Genomic DNA, 20,068 nt, shown 5'->3' with positions numbered 1-20,068 from the left:
GTCGCTATCGATCAGACAACTTGTCACTGCACCAGTGCAATAACATAAAGAAAAAATGGTGGTCCATTAATTGGCTATTACTCATTTTCCTGATCTGCAAAGGATCAAGAATAACCACAAGTGATCACGTCTGTCGTCAATATCGGAACGCAGTATTAAAAAGATAGTCATCAGGACTACCTCGAGAGTAAATGTCTCATCTCAAGTGTCATTTCAATCAAAAGCGAATTTCGGCTACTTTAAGCTGGAAAGATGTTCGCCACAATGACGGGGACAGGAGCTCAGCCATCTTTCCACTGTCGGTATATCAAGTCTCCTCACCCTAAGTGGTTACTTCGAACACAAGACATTCGAAAATGATCGAAACCCAAGGACAAGTTCGAGCTGAACCAAGACTAAGTATCATGATGCTAGTCATTTCTCCTGACCAAATCCTAACAAGAGTATTTCTAGAGCGACGTGACATTTGCCAAGCACTCAATTCGGGTATTCGCCTTCTGTTACACATTAATCCACACTTGGAACATTTTAGATATAAGGAGAACCTAAAACTAACTGTTACTGAAAAACCTTGTAATTTTCAACGAGAAAGCCACGAATCTGAAGAAATCAATTTGTGCGGCTGCTTTTATATGCCTTACAAAAATGACATAACCCACGACGTACATTGGCTGATGACTTTCAACGTGGTTCCGCCCCAGCGGACGAGTCAACGCTGAAAGAAACTGACCGGTCAAAAGCGAGCATTATTTTTCTAAACTGGGTCACGTGACCAGTTGAGCAATCGAAGAGAGCGGACTTTTTTTGTAGTGATCTCACTAGATGCGTAAAAACATGAAATAGCCCGATCTGAACCAAATCTAACTTAAGATAACCGGGACTGACAGAGTTTCCGTTTTTTAACATGCATTTTGCACGGGGAGAGAAACCCGGTTTTTGGACAGTTTAAGTCACCTCTTGTTCGCTTGGTTATCAAATCTGTCTTGTAAGGATTTTATGAAACAATATCCGATTCCAAGGAATTGAAAAAAAAAAACTTCTATCAAGGTATCTTATCATTCATCGCTAAATGTAGATATTGGTATGTTCTGATCGCAGAAAATTAAAGTCAGTCCAGATGTTTTCTCTAAAAATCAAAACAGAAGATAGCCTCTCTGGGTCTGTGAGTGTGGCTTTGTATATTTTCATGAGATCGCTAAATGATTCCTCGTTTCCGATGGAAGTGTCAAGTCAACGTAAGTCTCCAAACCAGAAACATCCCCACAACATTTTTTCTAAATAGACATAAAACTATAGTACAATCAGATACAGAATCAGAATATCAAAGATCACTTTCGGACAATACACTGATTCCTATTAGAGGACATTAGCTAACACCATGTATGTCGCTAGAATGTTACACAAGCTTAATGTTGACATTGTACAAGAGCTAAAGATTGAACTCAAAAGTGAGTTTGATCGAATTGTTGAGGTCAAGACTAAGGCTTTATGTACCGAGGTATTCGATCTACGCCGTGAGGTTGAGTACCTTTTTAACTGTGTTAAAACAGCAAGTGACAACAATGATTATATCGAACAGTATGGACAGAGAATGATTTCAAATACACCGAGTAACAGAAGAGTTGTACACGAGGACATTGAATGTTAACTTTGTTTATTTACATCATTGACACCAGTTTTACATCATTGACACCAGTTATTTACAATTATGTACTTTTCATCCAATCCAAATTTTGTATATTACATAAAGGCTGTTGTTTAACTATTTTTGTGATATTGCAAGAATTGTGTGGATGGTAGTACAATTAGGAGTCCAAAACTTCACATTTTTGTATGACTAGGGAGATTTCAAAAGTATGCCTTAACAAATGCTGATTTTTGGATCCCATCGCCTTTGATAAATGTCCAATTACTTCTTTACTGCAGTTTCGTAATTGAGACTAACAACACTTTAAATTTACCAGCCTTGCCGTCGGTAAGTTTACCGTTCAGTATAATTTTCATGTCTGTATGTGATTCCTGACTGTGATAAATAGATGGAGAAACGAGAGCATCTTCTGCTTAGATCTGAATTGAATGATCAATGTTGCTGAATGTGGAGGAACTCTTGTTGCTGTCATACAGTTGCAGCCTTTGATGCTGATGATCAGTCAATTATACCTATCTTGTCAAACCTACTAGAAATTGCCGAGTTTATCTGCATCTCTCTTATATTGGTTGTAAGAATCGGTGCATAGTTTGCAGGTTTCTGACTTGCCACATAATGTGATTACTTTCTGACAAGATTCGGAACGACCTAAAATACAAGTTGAATTTTCGTCTTGTAAAGTGGATATAGTTTCCTTGTAAAACGTTTTTGGGGATTTGTCTCCAATTTACAAAGCTTGAATCATTCCATGTATGCTGTTTTGAACAACTGGAAGAGAAAATCCAAATTCAATCTGTTGCCCAGCTATCAAAAGAATAGTCAGAGTTTGCTAATAAAATTGAGCATTGCAACAGCTTTCTGTTTACAACAGTGGTCAAAGGACATTCAAATTGCAATCTCCCAGATGTCTGCTCCGTAAGTTTTCAATAAGATGGGTATTCGATGTGTTCAGGGCTCTCTTTCCGGGAGCTGCAAATTGTGGTAAACAACAAATCTGTCGCCATTTCGATAACTGGTTTCTGGCTCGAAATTAAACGATCGTGTTACAATTAGAAATCGCCTCTTTTGTTGGAGTATGTGTAAGATCCTTGCATTGCCCATTCAGTTCAGTGACAGAAGTGGTTGATCCCTTGAACTCTTGAAAATTCTTACCCAACCTGTCGTGAATCAACAAATGCTTTTAGATTTTTCTGTAGTTATTGACAAATACAACAGAACTATATTATGCATTATTTACTTGGTACGCCAGATGTTTTCGGACTAATAAACGGACAGGAGCAGTAAATAGTCAGAACCAGTTAACTGACAGCTGGTGTTTCGGGTCAGTACACGGGCAAGAACAATAACGGACATTCTGTGTTTTTTATCAGTAAACGGACACTTGGTGTTTTGGGACAAATAAACAGACAGGACCAGTAAACTGACACCCGGTGTTTGCGGACCAGTAAACGGAGATGACCAGTAACGGACATTCTTTTATTCTGACCAGTAAACGGACACCTGGCGTTTTTGGGCCAATAAACAGTCAGGACCAGTAAACTGACACCCGGTGTTTGCGGACCAGTAAACGGTCAGGACCAGTAACGGACACTGTTTTTGAGTAGTAAACTGTCAGGGCCAGTGTTTTGGGACCAATAAACTGACAGGACAAGTAAACGGACACACGTGGTTTTTGAGCCAGTAAACGGACATGACCAGAAATTAGACATGGACAAGAATGTCACTGTAGTTTTTAAACTGACTTTATTAGATCAAGAACTTACGTTATGGAGAAAATTAGAACATATGTTACGGAAAAAAAATCTTTTAATCCCTTGAAGTTAAACGTATGGGCAAGCAATTGTGTGTCAGTTTTTGTTTGATAAATGGTATGTACACTAGTTATATATACATTTTTACTTACATCAGCTATATCACCGGGCTGAACCTACGACCTTTGGATTAGGAGTCTCACTATCTACCAATACACCTCAACACCTTCCATGCAATACATTTACGTATTTGTTTTCAGTGTGGGAGTGAGTAACCTAAGTAATCAATGCTTCGTTTTTCTGATAATGTATTTAAATATATAAATTGTGTGTTCATAGTTTCCTAAATAGTCTACACGAATTTCTACAAGTAATTTACAACTTACCCACATGAAGAAAACGTGGGAGACGAATGGTATTTAAAGAAATAAATTTATATACAGATAAACCGTAGTGTACTTCCGTTTAACTGGAGAGAACTCCAAAACGATATATAATTAAAGTTCCTTCGAGTTATAATAGCTCGATCAAGCTATAAAACAAACAATAGAAGCCCATATTTTATGTCACTTTCCACACTTATCCGAAAACCCGCATCTAGTTACTCACTATACAAGATTATTTGTTTCTGCTCTTTCGAAATGTACATGCTTTACAAATCAATATGCTGTTACATAATGCGCATTTTAGGTAGGAAAAAATATTTTGAAAAATATTCATTATTACCCGTGTATAAAGGCTACTACAGCAGCAAATATGATTGATTTCCTGAAATGTTAAAATCGTATCGTCTGTATCCGCATTTCCGGTTGGTTACACTCATAATAAACATATCGTTTTAACAAAATCTTCTGTTTTAATTAATTAACGTACAGGGTATGCCCATTTTGAATGTTACGTATATTTTTATGTATTCATGTGAAAATATCTGAATTATTGATACATTTAAAAAAATAATATATCAATTGTTTACATCCGGTCAGGTGACTTTTATACTCGTTACAGGACGTGTATTCAATACAAAGTATTCAGAAAACCTTTGTAAACTTCTTTAAGAAGATGGTGATTGACATTGCCATTCTTCAATTGTTACATGTTCATGTCCATTTACTCTTCTTCATCAATATCTGAGTCTATTAAGATAAAAATAAAAGATAAGTTATAAAACATGTAGATAAGATATAGAGAATGTAGTTCGAAAATATTTCATTTCCTACTATCAAATTTCAAAGTGAAGTAACAGGACCGAATCCTGGAAATAATGTTGTAGGTCAGGTATGCCGGGCTAAAGAACACCACACTGGAGGAACAAACACTTCGTACATTGTTGACAATTTGATGAGCGCAGGCTATAAACAAAAGAAGGCCCACTATAATGAAAAAAGTAAGAAATATACACTCACCGTCACTTGACGCTACAGTGGTAGAATTTTATAGAACTATCACAACCTCATTGTAGAATTGTAAAGTTAACTATTCTTCGTTTGTCCTAAAATGTTATAAGACTATATCTTATTTTGTTCATTTAATTTGCTTACTATGATTGTTATTTATTAAATTAGATCTGTAACTAAATGATTCTCTCTAGTATAATTATAGTAAACACGTATAAAATAGATAATAACAATCACAAAACTTGTATAAAAACAGACACATTTCTAATTTGAAAAATATGGTAATATCCTCTGTTGTTGTTATTTAATCTTTATTTTCATTAATTTATGATATAAGGAATCCGATCCTTAAGGAGGTAGGTTACCTTGTTACAAGGGTAAATTCAAATTAGTTGAACCGCATCATTCTTTTGTATTTCGTGTAATATGAAGTTTTAACTGCTACAATCTCAATTTCGTTTGTCTCTGTCCCTTCAAGTTCATTTTTTATCCAGGTTTGAAGAACATGACCCTCCAAAGGTATTTCATATTGAAAGAAGAAGGAAAATACGGATATTTAACACTTTTCAGTGTATTTTAATTTCATTGATATCCGTAGAAGTCTGCATAATTGATAATTTTACTAATATGCACGTTAGCTTTCTAATATAAGCTTAAAATGTATATGTCGCGGGGCTCGTGTTTCCATGGTAACGCATTTTCTCTCATTTTTAAACAACTATGTATAAAAATAGGGGTTTTCGACGGCTTCCGTGCCATTCTGTTAATGACCAACATGGAATATTTGGGTAATATTATTAGCAAAATACCAAGCACTTTACATGGTACCCTAATTTTCTTAAAGTTTAAAGTAACCATGGCAACAGGGATGTTTAAAATAGCTTATATCTTGATTTTTGTCGTAATTTCTTATAAAAAGTATTGAATAAGATTATCTTTCTAGTTGATGTAGCTTTAAAACATATTATTTCTGACGTAAGTTATATTTTCGTGTTATTTGCATTTATTCAAACAAATTTCACAGCTTAGAATACTTACAGCAGTACCCTTCGTCCAGAATTTTTCATGGAAAAATCGTTCAGCATGCTGCTATTATTCTCATGGATATTGTTGAAATGAAAATAAAAAGCCGAAGCTGTGTTTCTTAAATAGACCAGTGTCAACGCTTTTAAATTTTACATTTAGATACATAGGTCACGGGCTTCGTTTCCATGGTAACATCAATTCAATTCAAGAAACCACAATTTTCTACTGAAATTTGAACAATTTTAGATCTTAGTTTTAGTACATAAGTAACAAATTATCAACGGAACCTGAAAAATAGGTATTACAAATCAAACTGCTAGATTTTCTATTTGAAAATAACCGTAACAAGTAACCTTTCACCCAACTATATCCAAATAACATTGCTTATCATCATCCATTTTCTTACATTCCGCATAACATTTCAATATAACTACATAAAAGAAGCAAAATATTGATTATTATTCAGAGCAAAAGACTCATAAAAAATATTTCAGCAAATAATGGTTATTTGAAAATAGTTAAAATAAAGAAAATGCACAGAATTACGTACTTTCAAGATAAAAGCTATTAATTTTGCGCGGTAACTGACACGTAACGTCATGACGTCAATGACGTCATTTTAAGGCAACATTGTTTTGAAGCGTTTCTGCGGCAATTCATTCATTATTTCTGCATTATTAAACCATAAAGCATCAGATCGAAGACAGTTCATGATTTGTTTTCAGAAGAATGAATATACAAATACATTTAGTTTGTCGTAAACGTCGTCGTAAATCGTCACGTTAGCTTCCGGTTGGACATGCGCACATACAAATATGAAGGTAACCTACCTCCTTAATACGTAATGGTAAGTTGTTGTAATAATAATCAAAAATTTATTATATGTCATATTCTAAATATGTCTCACTGATGACAGAGTTGTCCTCAATGAGTGGAATGGAGATAAAACTGCAGTGGATACGCAACAGCTGTTTAGGGAAAAGTTAATATACTTAATACACCCCAGGCACAAATGATGCCACTGCTGCTTATCAACCGCCACCACCACCACCACCCACTCAACAAGAAGTGACGGAAACAGATTGCATTTATGTAGAATTTGCAGTAAAAAGTCTGTTGCAAAGAGCCGTTCAGACATTTGGCTTAATTGTGATTCTAGAAAATGTGATTACTGGGTGCACACATTATGTATTGGGGTTTATGTTAAATATGAACATCAGTTGGATTACATAAAATAGTTCTGCCCTGTGCACATTAACAAATTACTAAGTATATGTGTGTTACCTTTTACTTTTTGCCACTACTGTTCCAAAACAAGGGCCTCTTCAACACTACCATTTTCTCTAATGTTCCGAAGCATACCGTCTATAATTTCTTGTATTTCGCCGTTTTGTTTGGTTTTCAACTGCATGAAATTTGCTCCTTTGTTCAATTGTACCAAAACATGTGTGAGGCTGCATCGCTTTGATGGAGAAGTACCACTACTAATATTGTCAAATATGTATTCAAGTTGTCACAACACTGTGTCTCAAACGCTATTAACCCTCTGTCCAGTTCTTTGCCTGACACTGATGTATGTCTACTGTGCAAAAAATAAAACGATTGTTAAAACATCTTTATGTTTAAACATGTATACATAAATTAGTGATTGAAAACAAACTGTGTGAGATTTGTATCATTTATTAGAAACTATACCTTTAATAAAGTATTACTCATGATTTTCATAAGTATTTTAAAAGTGTTTACCTATAGTTATCTACACCACTTAACATCTCTGTGCCACCGTATGTCACAAATGAATCTGAAGTTTTTGTTAGAAGAGAAGGCTTTAAACTGAAATAGTCCTGTTACTGTAGGTGTATTATGAGAATTGCTCTTGATATATGTGGTAAGAATTTCATCTAGGGTACCGAACATGCAGATACACAAAATCATCCAAGCCTTGTGATCTCTGCATAGCTGACAGCATAACAGTGCTCTTGGTGTATGGTACCCATAGCATTTTTGCAACATCTTCCATAGCGACATCCCATAACAGCTTAAATGCAGCTTTCACAGCATTCATCTCCATGTGGCCTTGACCAGGAATTAAAAAGGTACTTCTGAGTTTCGGATGAGATCAATTAATCGGGACCCCAAACAATACGACAATTTGTCGCATCCTACCATAGTCCATTTCCTTCTGGAACCAATGCCAGTTTGCTCAGATATATGCTGAATGTTTATGAAATATAAATATTACTATGTTACTTATATTTAATGTATAACCATTTCAGATTAAAGTCATGTTTAGAGGAATTAATCATTAATTACATCAGAAAATAATTACATGTAATACTGGAGGAACAAACACTTCGTACATTGTTGACAATCTGTTTACTTTAACTTTGATGTTTTGATTAAAATATACGTCTATTTATCATTTTAAAAAACGAAAATTTGAAAAATTTGATTTTTTTGTATCACATAACATATTCAAAATTATTTTAAATACATATAACTTGATGGAAGACATATTTCTCATATACATGCACGAACCTCGAAACCTTTCCTCACTGAGCCATAAGAGCACGGATTTACCAGGGGCGGCTCACCAACTTTAATGTTTGGCTTTTCAGGCAAATGCCGTTGGTCTACCTGGCTGTATGGGTCATCTATGACTGGTTCTTCTTTTGGACCTATCATACCTATATAAATAATTTATACCATTTTAATGTCGTGATTAAATTTGTATATATCATTATCTGGTCAAAGAACACAAATGATGGAGTTTTGATAAAAATGTATGAATACACAGTTTTCATTGTATGAAGCATATTAGGCCAATCAATATCGATCTGTCAATAAATGTCTATTTACAATATTGTTTTTATAAAAAGACAGTATATATTTATAGACATAACAAGTCAATAATTCTAACGAACTATAAAACACACTAATCACACACACGCACGCACGCACGAAGAGAGAGAGAGAGAGCGCGAGAGAGAGCGAGAGAGAGCGATGGTCCTTTTATTAACTATTACAACATCAATCTTTAAGTGCTGTGTGGCGGCTGTAATGTCTCCCCGTACTTAGATTAAGTGTTTTTAAATTTTCTGGTCCTTTGGGATCAATGAGTCCGTTCATCATATGTTCAATAGAGTTCCGCTTAAGCCGGAGCTAGGGGGCGTGAGAGGTGCACGTTTCATCACCTCTCATGAAGAGAATCAATCAAACCGAGTCTGCTATTATTCTTCTTGGTTGCATAAATGCTTCCAAAGGATCTTTTTACAGATTTTATTGTAACAGTGGTAGTAGTTATAGCATTTTAGTGCAACAAATATATGTTCCTCTTTTGCGATACAAAATTTATGGAAAATTATGAATTTTTATACGTGATACGCTGTCATCAAACTTTGTCTTTCAGTTCGCCATTGGTTCTCATCTGTTGGTTTACAACGTTGAAATGCCGTTTTGCAAGAAACTTGTTGCGAATGTCTGCAAAGCATTCCTCTTCTTTCTTTATATGAGCCGTGCCATGGGAAAACCAACATAGTGGGTGTGCGACCAGCATGGATCCAGACCAGCCTGCGCATCCGCGCAGTCTGGTCAGGATCCATGCTGTTCGCTTTCAAAGCCTATTGGGATTAGAGAAACTGTTAGCGAACAGCATGGATCCTGACCAGACTGCGCGGATGCGCAGGCTGGTCTGGATCCATGCTGGTCGCACACCCACTATGTTGGTTTTCCCATGGCGCGGCTCATATAATCTTTTTATAAGATTAACAACATCTTTATTGCTGGCAGAATGTAGCCAGTGTGAAAGACTCAGATGTGTATAACCTTGAAGATTTGAGTCAACTGACGGGGTTATATAAATCATAATGGTAAGGACACTAGCTTGAGTCTTGTGTGTATACGTTACCCTCAAGTTCCTTACAATTACTTGAGTATTATCAAAGAATGTGATAATGTCTTAATTTTCATTAACTGGTTGTGGTTCAACTGCAAGTTCTTTAAGCCACTCCTTCAAAGTCGTGTAGCAGCCTGCTGGTAGTTGTCTTGACTGAAGGTCGCAAACAGATCTACTGCCACACGTGTAATAACAGACAAGGGGGAGCGGTGTTACCAAACAGAGGCGTCGTGCCTTATACATGCAGTCAACAGTCAACGCAAACTTACATTTTGGTTTTCTTATTAACACCAGTAGCGGAGGTTAAAAATTTAACCAAGAACTTTCTGTAGTATTTGATGCCAGTCCAAATAAAATACTGGCTTCACGTTCTCAAATACCACTCCTTTTAAGCTTTGCTATGACACGGACAAAATATCGAAAGTCTGGAAATCGACTGTTCTTGCCTGTTTACACCAGAGCAGTCGGATGTAGCAGTTAGTAGGGCAGTGTGTAAGAAAGGACTTGTTACACTAGAGCAGTCGGATGTAGCAGTTAGTAGGGCAGTGTGTAAGAAAGGACTTGTTACACCAGAGCAGTCGGATGTAGCAGTTAGTAGGGCAGTGTGTAAGAAAGGACTTGTTTACACCAGAGCAGTCGGATGTAGCAGTTAGTAGCGCAGTGTGTAAGAAAGGACTTTGCATTAGAAAATTTCAATTTCACTTCTGCTTCTATGAAACATTCAAAATCCGTTTATGATTTTTACGAGAAACAGTTTAAAGAAGTCAACGCCGATATGACTTGGTCTAGAATTTTGGATGGATGTATTGATTCTTATACTCATGACCCGTCTCGGACAATACTGAAGAATATCCAGAAATACCACGTTTAATCTGTCCTTACATCATACAGGAATTTATAGACGCAAACTGTAACTCTCCTTTCTCTAGAATTTATTTTATCACAAGACTTCATGAAAGAAAAAAAACACTTGGGAATATATTCACTTCAAAGTTAAAGCATGTATAAAAGATGATGCTAGCACAAATACGCAATGGATGATTTCATACAAGAATTTAATTGTACATTGAACAGTTGTATCAAGAAGTTGTTCAAAGTGAAACATTTGACAAAACTGCAAAATAAAGTATCCTCAAAACATTTTTAGGATTATGGATAGGAAGATAAAAGTAAACGTACAAGCTGTTGTATCAACTCAATCGGAACCATCGTCACCTAATAACGTGACATCACTTTCCGAAGCTGGATATGCTAAATGGCGATATATTGTCTATGCGTGCGTGCACAAAGTTAGAAACCAATTAAGAGATTCTGTGGAACGAAGTCTTACGAAACAAAACAAATAATAGTAAAATGTCCAGACAAATACTTATGTGAAAGGCACAATGTTGAAAACGTTTTCGATTTCAAAGGATAGTACCGATGTCAATGACCCTTCTATGTCTGAAAGTCAATTTAGGCAAAACAACTCGCGTGATCAGACGGTCGTTGGCGATGCACTTTTTAATCTTTTTAAAAGTCTTCACTTCACATTGCGGGCAGTGCTTTCATCTGAAAAGCTTTATTTACATATTGATGAGATTCGCAATGTTTGCAGGAATTGTATTGATAGCGATCTAAATTTACTGGCTATATTGATAAATCTATCTACTTTTATAGATACAGACAGTTTTGAAGATGAAAGTTTACTTGTCCTGCTGGCGGAGTTATACCAGTCCATAACTGAACATTTTCTAAAACTTTCAATCGTTGACAGTTTAAAATTCTATACCTAGGACAAAAAACAGCAAGCATCAAGGACACAAGTTCAGGCATTGTGGGAGAAAGGTTATAAAAAAGGAGAAAAATGATAGTCAAGGAAAAGGCGGTAAAAAACGAGAAAAAAATGACACAGAAACTAGAGAAGATGAGGTTTTTCTTTGTCCATGTTGTGACAACGTTTGTGAAGAAGACCAAATAGATCCTGAAGGTGACAAATGTAACAGCTGGTACCATTATGTTTGTGTAGGTTTGACTGGTACTGAATCGTTTTTAAAGAAAACCAGTAGTAAATAGTTCTGTAAATCATGCAGTAGAAAAGGAAAAGCAGAATGAATTGTACGGGTTTGACCACAAGAATCTGAACTTCTATTCATAATGCTACCACAAGTCAATATAAACTATTTTAAACTATTAAATCTAAGCGACGATTGTTGATAGAATTGTAGTGCAACTTTATAAAAATGTATTATTAAAATATGCAGGATGTTTAACAGCAAATTCAATGGGATGACAAACCATAATTATTCAATGAAGCAAACTTCTAAAGAGCATGTCATAATAATATATTTCTGATCAATATAATTAGTAAGAAAATGTTTGAAACAATATCAACAATAATCACCATATTACGGTTGATAAGGTAAGTACATGGATTTGACAGGCTAAATTGTTTCTCATTTAAGTCCTGATGGTTGTGAAATGTAAAAAGGGCTCAGAGTGCACTTACTTCTATTTCATGGCGATTCCATTGTACCGTGGAAACAGTTTTCAATATGTTATACCACAGTCACACATACGGCGCGGATAGCTACGTTTAGCTACGGACAGAAACGTAGTAATCCGTATCAATCCGTACCTGAGCCGTACGGATTGGTACGGATTGATACGGGTTACTACGTTACGGTACGGCTCAGGTACGAATCGATACGGATAACTACGTTTCTATCCGTGGCTAAACGTAGCTATCCGCGCCGTATGTGTGGCTGGGGTATTAGTTTGTTTGTTTGTTTTGGGTTTAACGCCGTTTTTCAACAGTATTTCAGTCATGTAACGGTGGGCAGTTAACCTAACCAGTACCAGTACAAACCTGTTCTCCGCAAGTAACTGCCAACTTCCCCACATGAATCAGGTGGAGGACTAATGATTTCAGACATAATGTCGTTTATCAAATAGTCACGCCCAGCCCGAGGATCAAACTCACGACCCCGCGATCCGTAGACCGACGCTCTACCAACTGAGCTATGCGGGCGGGTTATGTTAGCGAAAATAAATACAACTGTAAATAAAATCTGACATATATGTACTAATGTAACATTGAATGATAAAATATAATTTGTATCTCATATACTCACAATACTGGTGTTTGCTTCTTTCTTAATGGACAACTTGCGTATGTTGGACATACTATTAGTTTAGTTTATACTAAATCCTTGCAGCTCGATTGTGAAGAAAAATAAAGCTTATCGAGTCCCTTTCGGGTCTGCTTCCTAGTAAATCAGTTCTGGTGTCTTATGAGGAGGTAAGGTCGTGAACCAGTGGTGCTTGAATTCTCAATCTCAGGGGTGTTTGTTTGTTTTGTATTTAACGCCGTTTTTCAACAGTATTTCAATTATGTAACGGCGGGCAGTTAACCAAACCAGTGTTGCTGGATTCTGTACCAGTACAAACCTGTTCCCCGGAAGTAACTGCCAACTTCCCTACATGAATCAGAGGTGGAGGACGAATGATTTCAGATACAATGCCTTTTATCAAATCGTCAAAGAGAACATACGCCTCGCCCAGGGCTCGAACTCACGACCCCGCGAATCATAGATCTGCGCTCTCCCTACTGAGCTAGGCGGGCGAGCTACCTCGGGGTTGAGTGACACATACTTTAATTAACACAGCTTGTTATTTCTTGATGAAAAACGATCCCCACATCTTCCCACTGACAAGTGCAATAAAACGACGACAGGTGAAAGGTTATCTGTCGCTTGTTGAAGCTGGAGGTAGTACTGGTTTTACCACACCAACACCGAAAATACTAACCTTCCAGTTATAATCCAACAAGGATCACAGGAGCCTGAAATTATATCCTGAAGCCACCGTAAGTCAATATAAAAACACATCCCAATATAGAAAATGTTTTTATGTAGGGGTGCGGGTATGTAGACTTGTGGTGGCTTATGGGTAGCATTTCTGGCTCCTTCAGCATATGGAAGTCTTTATACTGCTATGAATACAATGTGTGTAGTGCTTGCTGACTGTTTATGTTGACAGATTCACCCATTTCATGGGTAAAAATATAGAAAACCAGCAAACTGTTCTACAATTCTACACTAACACGGTGAGGTCCGTACACTATTGTGATGAGTAACCATGTATTTTGTCACAGAAGAATCGTCATTTTCAACACAATTTACATTTTATGTCAGAAAACTCATCCTGTATCGCTAGACATAGCTGACTGCTCATGATAAAAAAATTATTTGCGTCAATGATCGAGTTACTTTCCCGCTTTTGTGAATGCATGAGTTAGTTCTTATTAATTTTGTTGTTTTTTTTCCAAGAAGATTTGGCTAAATATTTTTTTAATTAAATTGGTAAATACATTCAAAGATGTAATATTTATTGAAAAAAGTATTCATAAATAAAAAATAACATATATAGATATTTCTTACCTGTTCTTGAAACTTTTTTTTGTATTATCTCCGAAGAAGAACCTGTGACGTCATGCAATGACTTGGACGATGAACGAAATGTTGTTGAAACTTTTGTTTAAGTTGCGTAAGCTAGAATTCCCTGCATATATACGAGATGGGCGAAAGTTTTTCCCAATAATAGAATTTCATTGAAGGACAACCATCTATAAAACAAAAATATGCAATAAAAATCATAGGTCACCGGTATTGAAAAAGAGTTATCTGTCCTTGAAAACGGCATTTTCCCCAAAAATTAAAATGCTTATTCATTCTTCCAAGCTATGAAACATTGAAAATCTGGTCTAGAAATAACACCTTGCGGGATGCCAAACCGATTTTCTTACGTTATCAATTATCTGACTTTGGCTAATTTCTATATTGGAGGAGACAAATTGACCTACCATTCCATCTATTGACGTCATCTGCCTCTATCTGTTACAGTTTTTAATTCTACATTCTGTGTTATATTTTCTCATAAAGATTTTTCAGATCCCTCCATCTGACAGCGCAAGAAAACGATTTTATTCGAGCCAAATACAATTGCGCTAGAACATTACTTCTTACATACCAGACGGGGATTTCCGGTATCTTTACCGGTGCCAGAAAAATCCATCATACACCCCGGGGTGTAAGATGACTCTGTAAAATGACGTATTACGAACTACATATATGTAGAACATTTATGTATTAATATATATTTTATTTAAAAAACGGAATTAAAATTCAATACCTTGACAATTCCTATTGGTTCCTGATAGTATATTTCTCGATTCAAATCACGTTATTTTATCAAAAACTCAAAACGTTACGCTGCAACTGATAAAACAAAACCGGAACTAAACATTGTTATTTGTTATGAAACGTCATGACGTCTTTCCTGTTTACGGACGTTGGTTTCCCGCGCTTTGTTTAAATACACTGCCATTTGAAATAGTTCTAAAAAGAAAGCCGTTCGATTGATTTTATTTTTATTATTATTTCTTGAAATCGGTATGCAAGAAAAAGATTCTGTCACTGGTTATAGGTGCAGATGGGAATATCCGGCTCTCGGGTAACTGTTTAGACGGTAACTCGGCAAGAAGCCTCGTTACCGCCTAAACAGTTACCCTCGAGGCCGGATATTCCCATCTGAACCTACAACCAGTGAAAGAATCTTATATTCTTTCGTCTCGACCTTTCTTGACCTCACGTGACTTCGCATCCCCGCCAAAATGCAGTCTTAAATTAGATGAAATTTTTCATAGACAAAATGAGTGAATAACATGGATATTTAAATACGGTTTTGAATTTGTTTCTGACTGCAGAAAAAAATGCGAGTACTCATGTTGAACAGGTAAGACTTTTTTCTTATGGCATCAAATTGACAGCTGCATGTCTTGTTTATTTTTCTGCATTATGAACCTCCAAACATGTACCATTTTGTTACGCCGAAGCCTCATGTTTACAAAACCGACGAGATAAAAACTCACATTTTTGAAAATCCCAGCAAATTTTCCTCAAAACAACAAGTGAGTTGTCTCAAGAATGACACTGATAACATTAACTTTCACCAAAAAAATCCATAGAATATTTGCGTTTCACAATCGTTTATTTTATGGTCGTTTTCGGAGCAATTCCGTCGTTTTTAAGTCAAATATTTACTAAACCAAATGATCGGGAATAAAAGCTTTGCAAGCATATTCAGTACGCTAGAGTATAGGCTTTTTTTTATACTAAAGCTGGAAGGCACTTTTTGAAAATACCCACCACCCATAATTATTTATTTTCCTCCAACCCCACTACCCATAATTATGAATTTTCCTCCAACCCCCACCACCTATAATTATTAATTTTCCTCTGACCCCACCACCTATAATTATTTTTTTTTTCAATTTCAAACTGAATTCGTTTTATACCTCGAAATTTCCCAATCAGATCCCCAAAGCCAACATTTTGCAGCCATTTCGCCACCTCTTCTGTGCTCCAGTTTTTCCACATGGTGGCACATGCTCGTTTGATTACTTTGCGGTCGGCGAGGTCAAAATTTGCGGCTCGTGTATCGCGGTCTGTTAAGTAGCGACTAGTGCTCTGTCCGGAATTAATTAAGAGAGATGATCAACCCCCACCCTATAATTTTTTATTTTTATACAATTTACCCACCACCCATATAGATTATTTTTGTGAAGCCCACTACCCATAATTATTAATTTCTGATGGGCCCCACAACCCATAATTACGATTTTTGTATTTTGCTGTTTCGCGTCAGAAATGGGCACAGTGTTGACTGTGTGTGCCTATAGGATTTGAGTGTTAATAATAAATGAAATGGTTTTGACATTAGTTTGTGTTACTTAGCCCTGTTTCTGAATTAAACGTTTGAATGGTAATTGTTCACCGAGGTACATGAATATCGCTGTTAATGAAGTACGCTGTTGTGCTCCAAACTAGGGCACCACTACGACTGTTTATTTAAGTCTAAAATTTGATTGTAGTTCAAAGCTGAAGCTGCTCTGACTACTGATTTTGATTTAGGAAAAGTGTAACCTAAAACAAACATTCATTTAAATTTTGTAGCTCGATGTACATGTTGTGGTTGGTTATCACACACAGCTAAAAGTACGATATAAACCATAATGCAGCAGTTGTTTGGCTGCAAAAAAAAAATGCATTTCTTGCAAAATTTTGTTCACTATCTTGATACAGGTGCATGCTTCTACAAGCTAGTAACGAACAAGTAAACGAAACACACTGGGGGCACCGCTTGGAATGGTCGTTCACAACCAAGGCGGTGCTCCTATGTGTTCCTAGATAGAGACACTTACATTTATTATACCTCACTTTTGTCTACAATGATAAAATCCCATTACCCATAAAAGAGATATTATGACTATCAAACACATTTTCAAACTTTTTGCCACGTGACCGAGCGAAAGTGACTGTCAGGTCATGTGACCGCGCTGATATTTTGAATGTCATATAAGGGCAAATAACTGCTTCAATGTTTCCAGCCAAATCATGAAATGATTGCCTCCCTTGTACACATATAGTAGTGACGTCACTGTTTAATGTGTAAACAGACGATTCAGACAAAAATTAAAACAGTTGAATTAAATGAATTAAAAACTTTTTTTTTACTTTTTTATGTACTTAATTTTGTTCGGTATAATAAAATAAATATCATATGGCAGCGTGTGTGACATTGATATTGTCAACCCTCGAAACAGAATGTCACCACTCGGCTTTCGCCTCGGGTGACATTCTGCCCTCGGGTTGACAATATCGATGTCACACACGTTGCCATATGATATTTATATAATGTCTCATGTATTGCTAATATAGTAAAATTCAGTATGAAAACATAAAACACAAACCCATTAATTTCACTACGTTTTATGTTTTATTCAAATACAAATCGTTGAAAACATTCATTAATCGCTTAAATTATGTATAAAGTACTTTAATTAGTGCATTATACAACGAGGTTGCTGCAGTGTCGCGTTGCATATTACCACTTCGAAAACGACCGCAGCAGCAAGAACAAGTACAGATACCAATCCAAATCACTAATCCAATCATGCAACCATAAGACAAAAGGACAAATGTTTTCTAATTTATTTTCCCTCTTTCCCCGCACAAAAATTCCTTTTCAACACCCTACCTTCCCACAAAAACAACTATTTCAATTCACATCTAATCCCACACCAATTTTGGTAATACATTTCGTTTTGAAAATTCAAGTCGTTTTCACATTTTTATATAAATTAAGACTAATTACGCACAATCTATGTTTGAATTTCAGTTTTATTATGTATTGAATATTAAAGTTCCACTCTAGCAGTTGAAGTATAGGTTTATCATATTAGACCAGATGAAGTGCTGTATAGGGGGGAAGGGAGGGGAATCTCAAAGCATTGGTTGATGTTTTAAGTTCAGTGAAAATATAACTGCTTCCTCTTTAAGATGGAGTCGGTATAACATTAACGCTACGGCTGTATTCATTCATCTTACACCAATCTGCTGATCAGTATCCTATTTTGGGGATGTAATCGATCTGTTTGAAACTTTTTTTAGGCTGAGGTTGAACACGTAAATTAATTCCCCGAACATTTGAGAAATACTATATGTCAACAGAACGTCGTTTTAAAACAAACAAAAAAAATAACCTCGTAACGCAATTAAGATCAAGACAGTCATTGTGTACACTACGGTAGCGCTTACAGACTGACACACTGAGTAGTGACGTCAAGCTCTACGTACAGAACGCAAGGCCTAAGGGTAAAATAATAAACGTAGTCAAACTATAGAACTTTAAAGCATGCCCCCAGATCGTTCGACAACAAAAAATACTTTTTTTAGATATCTTGAAATAAATACTATATTTCTTAAGAAGGCTTTAAAACTTAATTACTGACAAACTTTATGTTACAGAAACACATGAGAATTTGCTGTTTTACTACTTTTTACGATGAAAATCGAAAAGCGTTTGTCACGCTTTTACTCCAGGTAAACTGTCTCGATTATAAATATCTATATTTTGAAGTCATTATTCACTACTTCAGCTATAGCGCTATTGGTTACGACGACAGGAAAATGTCTTTATTGCCGCGGCGGTCCGGTGTTCGATTCCCGACGCGGTCATCTTTTTGTCTCGATTTTGAAATTTTAAAATATTTTTTTTTTTTTTGGGGGGGGGGGGGGGGGGGGGGGGGGGGGGGTGGAGGTTACGGCGCATCAACACAGTATAGGTTATATGGCGCCAAAAAATATTTTAGAAACAAAAAATATTTTAGAAACAAAAAGTTTAGAAATAAAAATTCATATTCTAATGTTCATATGACCGAACTTCAATTTGAAAGAAAGATTATGTTTTAGCCAAATCTGGAGGCATGCTGCTTTAAACGTATTGAAAAGGTTGCATTATACGGAAAAGGATATGTGGCTATTTTTTCTAGAATTATGGCCCTTTCTTGATTTCACAAAATAGGCCATAGTGAAGACATTTGGTGTGCTCAACTCCTCATACACTTTTTGAAGGAATGGATTCAAAGGTTGCTCAGATGCACCACCTTACCCGAGAACAATTTGCTTCAAACCTTTAGTCGAACATCCTTCATGTGAAGATGGTCTGTACTAAAAAGCTACTTAGAGGTCGACAGAGTATGTGGGGGCATTCGTGTCCAATAGACACAATTCTACTTTTATTTCGATCTGAATGAGATGCATTGGATACCAGTTACTCACAGAGTGGACTTTAAGATTCTAGTTCATACATACAAAGCATTGCATAACCAATCACCGATCTATGTTAAAGACTTGCTAGAACTCTTATCAGCCAGCAAGAAATTTGAGGTCCAAGAACAACTCAAAACAACTAGTCGTTCCAAAAAGCAAAACTGTGAGGTATGGTGATCGTAGATTTTCTTCAGCTGCACCGAAGTTATGGAATGCTCTTCCGGCTACCATTAGAGACGCTAAAAGCTTGGATGCTTTCAAAAGATTATTAAAACACACCTTTTCTTTAAGGTCTATTGAAACTCACTTTGCACTGGAAAACAAGCTGTATACGACTTTGCAATAGAAACTATTTAATGTTGTTTATTATTCTTTATAATATCTAGTACAATTTAGATGTAGAGTAAAATCTGGTTCAGGCTAAATACCTTTTATTGTTGATATATTTTTATGTTGTATTGTGTCTCCATATCATTCTGTGATATGTAGTTTGTACAGCGCTTTTGAACGTTTATTTTATGGATGAAAAGAGTGCTATAAAAATCTGGTATATAATAATAATGTGAAACAAAGACCAAATGTTTGGTGTGCTGTATCAAAATATTTTGATTCCCCTGTTTGGACGGTATATACATGTATTGTAATTGGAGCGTCCGTTCTTCTGTCTCAGTTTCGTGTACAGTCAAACTCTGTAACTATCA

General features: G+C 36.1%; 1 long non-coding RNA gene across 2 annotated transcripts; it reads right to left on the bottom strand.

Annotated features, from left to right (window-relative positions):
• Positions 1-1,671: 1,671 nt before the first annotated feature.
• On the bottom strand, positions 1,672-15,315 carry LOC128549171 (uncharacterized). 2 transcript variants are annotated; one of them, XR_008367504.1, is made up of 8 exons: positions 14,887-15,315; positions 14,136-14,320; positions 9,197-9,299; positions 8,358-8,506; positions 7,566-8,033; positions 7,104-7,398; positions 4,803-4,888; positions 1,672-4,532 (listed from the first exon to the last, which is right to left on the bottom strand). It is a non-coding gene; the product is annotated as an uncharacterized LOC128549171 (long non-coding RNA). The 2 variants fall into 2 exon arrangements; XR_008367503.1 differs by having other exon boundaries at positions 1,672-4,888.
• Positions 15,316-20,068: the final 4,753 nt, after the last annotated feature.

This window comes from Mercenaria mercenaria, chromosome 15 (assembly GCF_021730395.1).
Source record: "Mercenaria mercenaria strain notata chromosome 15, MADL_Memer_1, whole genome shotgun sequence".
Classification (NCBI taxonomy): Eukaryota; Metazoa; Mollusca; class Bivalvia; order Venerida; family Veneridae; genus Mercenaria; species Mercenaria mercenaria.
The sequence above is the reverse complement of the archived record's forward strand: the minus strand, read 5'-3'. Positions and strand labels throughout refer to the sequence as shown.